We start from the raw sequence: 5,468 nt of genomic DNA, 5'->3' as shown, positions 1-5,468 counted from the left end.
CCCCAACCAAAATCATTCCATGTATTGCTAACACTCACAACCCACTCCATGTATTACCAGAGAGCACCACAAACCCATTTTTTTACATCACATACTGCCACCTTCCCACTTAACCGCCATTCTCACTACTATGCACATGGAGCTCGTTTCTTAGGTAAGTTTTTTGAGGCACCATAACTTTCTGTAGGTGAGGAAATACCCCCTGTGTGTTGCATTTGGCACCCAAAATTCATGTTTCTAGTTGCGGTTTCAAGAAATACAAGCTTCTCTTATCACCATACAACCTCGTTTTAGCATTATCTAGTGCATCAGACTCAATGCATGTGGGTAATGGAGTTAAACGGGTATGGAATGAATGATGGATGGGTGATGGAAATTAGTGAGGGAAGTGGGTGATGGGGGCATGGAAAGATGAAAGGATGTAGTGAGATGAGGAGAAATAGGTGGTTTGATGGGTATAGAAAATGGGTACATGGTGTAGAGAGATAAATGGTGGGTGATTACTACTCAAAAAGAGCATATTTTATATAATAATTCTCATGAGTTTCACGTCTTTAAAGTAGTAATTTTGCCTAAAACACTCGATTAAAATGTTGTTGCCCTTGTAAGAGTTACTAATAAGTTTTAGGAAGTTTTAGAGTTATTTCAAGGTATGATTTTGATAAATTGATGACAAAAGAGATGAATCAAATTGAAGAAAACAAATAAAGTTGATGATGATCCAAATGCATGATGAAAGAAGCAATGCAATCGGTTTGGATTGGGATTTGGACCTGAATTGAAGGTGGTAGAGGTGGATTAAAAATGAAGAAATGAGAGAGATTGCAAAGAGGAGTCGAAAAAACATGTTTTTCAATTTCGCATGACCATGCGAAATGAAACAGAATGGGTGTTGGCTGTAGCATACTAAGGGAAAAGTGAAAAGCAATTTCGCATGACCATGCAAAATATTCGCACAGTCATGCGAAACGCTCCAGGAAGACGAAAATAATGCTGATGAATTCTCCACTTCGCACCATCGTGCGAAATTGTTGGAGCTTGTGCTAAAATGTATTTTCTCTAGATTCCTTGATGAAGAAGCCTCCGGAAGACCTCTTATATGATATCAAGTGTCCACTTGACCTTGGCTTATAAATAGAAACGAGATTGACTCATTGAAAGACTTTTTTTTTACATTTTTCTAATTGTAGAACTTTTCATATTTTCTCTCTATAGAATTTTCTACTTTCCTTAATTTTATCTCATTTTCTCACTAGCCAAACATGCCTTGTGAGACCAAATCGCCAAGCATGAGTGACTAAATCTTGTTTTTCTCGGATGAGGGAGAATCTAGAGGCAAGATCTATAGTGAATTAGAGAATTGAGCTTGAATTGAAAAGATAATTTGATCCAATTGATTAATTAATTGAAATTTGAAGATTTTTTTCTTCAAATTGTTTTGGATTATTACTACAATGCAAGCTAGGAAGATTCATCAAATTCTTAATGCTAGATTTGATGAGATTGAATAGTTGTATTGTGTGAATCATTGGAATATAATTTAAGATGAATTGAATATATGATTTGAATTGATCTTTTGGATTAGATTACCTAATTTGAAGAGAAATTAAATCTAGACTTAAAGCTAAATCAAAAATCGGTCTAGATGAAAATTTAGGTTTTCAATCTAACTTGATGAAAATTAGATCTTAACATCTATTCATCATAGAAATTGTTTTCTATAAAATATTAAATTCGAGAATTTCACCTCCTATTAATTTTCTTCTCTTTGACACTTCATTTTTCTCTCAATTTGAATACATTGTTATTTTGGAATTTTATCATGCAATTTCAAGTCAATTTCATTCGATCACAATCATTTATTATCATCTCATTCAAGCCTTAATTACCAAGAATAATCCATCATTGTGGACGATACCTAAAAAACCACTATACTACAGTAGTTTATACTAAAACCACTTTTTGATCGGGTACAAATTGCTATATAATAGTGAATTAGGTTATAAATTTTGTTTTGATCTAATAAAAGAAAAATCATGAGCGATCAGTGGGTATGGAGGATGGGAGGAATGAAGGATGGGTTTAATGTGGTGGGTATGGTGTGGAAATGAATGAAATATGGTGGGTATAGTGATAAGTTCAATGAGTACAAAAGATGGAGGAATGAAAATGGAGGCGACCATATGCATGGGAGTGAGAACGGGTTTGCATGGATGAGGTAGTGAAACAAATGGCTGCAATGGGTGTGATTGATGGAGAAAATGGATATGGAAAATAAGGGATGTGGATGATAATGGATATGGTGGGTGATGGATTTTGCAAGAGTCTTGAGAAGGTCATGCATGACCATGCTCTTCGTGTTCAACTCCACAAGCCTCAAGAACCATCCTTCCGATTGATTAATTAATCAATCCACGTCTCATAATCGAGTGCATTAAAAAAACTAACAGGGAAGAACAAATACCAGAACAAAGGAGAACCAAAAAAAACAAACAAACAATATATGAACTAAGAAAAAAAATAGACAACCAATATCTTCAAATAAAGCAAGATGAAACAAAGTTTTGCTGAGTTCAAACAATACTAAAGGAATGGTGAAAGAAACAATAAAAATAAGCATATGAACGAGCCAAAAATCATCAGAACTCCTGTGTAGCTTCTATTATCCATAACAAAACAAACAAACGAAACTCCAAATAGCAAGAAGAGAACAGTGGTAGTGAAGATGAACAATAAATACATGATAAACTTACCTGAGAGCTCCTCTGAAACAAAGATTGCTTGACTTCCTAATGCTTAGCTCAACTTCTCACTTCTTCTCACCGGTTCTCTCTCCAACTCCACCAAATTTTCTTCCTAACTCCCCTTAAACCTCTCTCACTCCCATTTTAGCTTTTTGCCCCATCTTTTTTTTCTGTCTTCTCCCGTAAGCCACTACCAACTTCTCTGCTCCCGGTTCAGCCAAGACGTCACCACCAGCTTCTTCCCTACTTCAACCGTCATCCTATGAAGCTCTATGTTCCAGCCATCATTCTCCTCGTTCGGAGATGTCTATCTCTCAACCACCACCATGGCAAGGTGGTGGTCCCTGCCACATGTCCATGCATTGAGCTTCGTGGAAGCTGCCCCCCACTCCAAATGGAAAGCTTTCCAACTCCTCCTAGGTGGCCATGAAACACCCTTTGATTTAAATTATGAAAATAGTAATAATAAATAAAAAAACTAGTACCACTTAGTTTGAAAAAGGGGGTCTACACATATGTTAAACATAATTTTTTATTTTATAAATATTATTATTTATAGATAATATATTCACAATAATTATAATATTTTTAAATATTGAATTTAGTGGATAAAACTAATTAATTTTATAATACATATATTCATAATAATTATAGCATCGGATGCAACACATTTTCTAATTTTTAACTAATAATACAATCTCAAGTAAATGTTATTTAATATCAAAATTACAAAACAATTGCTTTTGCTTCTAATACTTTTATTAAACGAGATTTTTTTCTCACCTTAGGGAGATGCCAAAAGAACTTAATTCAAAACTTTTCTTAAAAATTTTTTACGTAAATAATATAAAAACCAACTTAGAAACTTTTCACATAAACTATAACTAATTAAAATGATAGTTATTTTTTTTATTGGTTTTTCAAATTTAGAAAACTTGTATTACAATAGTAATAACTAAACTAGAGCACAACCACCACACCTCGTGAAATAATTTGCCTCTTAATCAATAGGAAACAAAATTTTTTCAAATTTTATTTTCGTCTACCCGAGAAGAAGTAGGAGAGGCAAAAAAGCAAACATAGATACCAAAAAAAAAACACAAAAAAAGAAATGGTAAAAAACAAAACTTAGAAACAAAAATTGAGATAACCAAATAATTTACTCAAGACAATTCTAAAACTCGAAATAAAAACAGAATAAATATGATTTCTTCAAAAATAAATAAGTGAATATTTTTTATATTATAAATAAAATAAAAGATCCAAAAATAAAAAGACAATATTTACATGGGCTTGAATACTTTTGAAATTCACACTATAGATGAATAGTGACTTTTCTATATTTTTAGTACTTAGTGGTTAAAATTTAAATTAAATAATAATAATTTTTAATTTTCAAGTTTATCTACTAAAATTATTTTAAAAATTAAATAGAAATAAAATTATTTATTTTTTAAAAATAATTTAATACACTAAAAAGGAAATCAATAATTTTTATTATTTTTTATAAACTCAAATAAAGTAAAATTACTCATTTTTAAAAGCTCGAATATAATTAAATTAATACTTTTTTTTTTTCAAAGTTTTAAACATTTTCTGTAACAAGTTAAATATAATATAATTTAGTTTAAGAAAAAATCAATATCATTACTTCTAAGAAAATTAAAAATTTATATATCCTCACACCCAAAAAAATCTGGATTTTTGATACCATTCACATATAGGACATAAAAACATTTCTAAAACATCAAAAGATAATTCGTCTATGAATCAAAATTATAATTATTGTCTAATAAAGCATAAAATTGAAAACAAAAATTGAACACAACAACACAAAAATTGAATTTGAAAATAAACTCTGTATTGAAAATATACTTTGATTATAATGAGTTGTTGATTACAAATTAGCTTGTTGATAATAAAGGTATTTAATTACAAATGATAAGATTTTTAAATGAAGAGGGATTACGAAAAGTTAAGAGAGATTTTTGGAATACTCTAGCTAACTCTAGTTTGCCTATTTTCGCCTTAGCCTTGTGATGAATTTCATCTCTCTATTTATAGAGAAATTTAATGGACTTAAAACTTGTTGGAATCGATAAGATTAAAACTGGTTGAAATCCGTAATAATATTTGGACGGTTGGATGTTTTGATGAAGATAATTTATTCTTGTTGACAGATGGTCTTTGAGAAGAGTGCAAATAGAGTGAATTCAATTTTAAAAGAAAATATGAGAAAATTTGAAAATGATAAAGGACTTTTGCAAAACTAATTTTTTTGAATGTTGTTTTCAGTGATGAGATTATAATTAGAAGAACTATAAAACTCAAAATCTAGATATCGATCATTTATTTTACTAATAGAGAATTTATTTTTTGAGACTTAGTTTGTTGTATGAATCAATAATATATCAATAATAATTATAATTATTCTTATATATTCAATTTAGTATATAAAATTAATTAATATTATAATACATATATTTATAATAGTTTTATTATTTAAATATATTAGTAGTTAAAATATTATTAAAAAATAAGAAAACCCATGGAATCAATTTTTCTGAATAAGGTCTTAACATAATAACATTTCGCATCTTAAAATTTTAAAAAATAATAATAATAAAAAAAGAAGAGGAAAGAACAATGGGATTTGAAAAAAATGGGAAGCTTTAAGACTTAAAGAGAACAAAAAAGTTGAACACAGAGAGAGGGAGGGAAAGT

This window comes from Vitis riparia, chromosome 5 (assembly GCF_004353265.1).
Source record: "Vitis riparia cultivar Riparia Gloire de Montpellier isolate 1030 chromosome 5, EGFV_Vit.rip_1.0, whole genome shotgun sequence".
Lineage (NCBI taxonomy): Eukaryota > Viridiplantae > Streptophyta > Magnoliopsida > Vitales > Vitaceae > Vitis > Vitis riparia.
The sequence above is the reverse complement of the archived record's forward strand: the minus strand, read 5'-3'. Positions refer to the sequence as shown.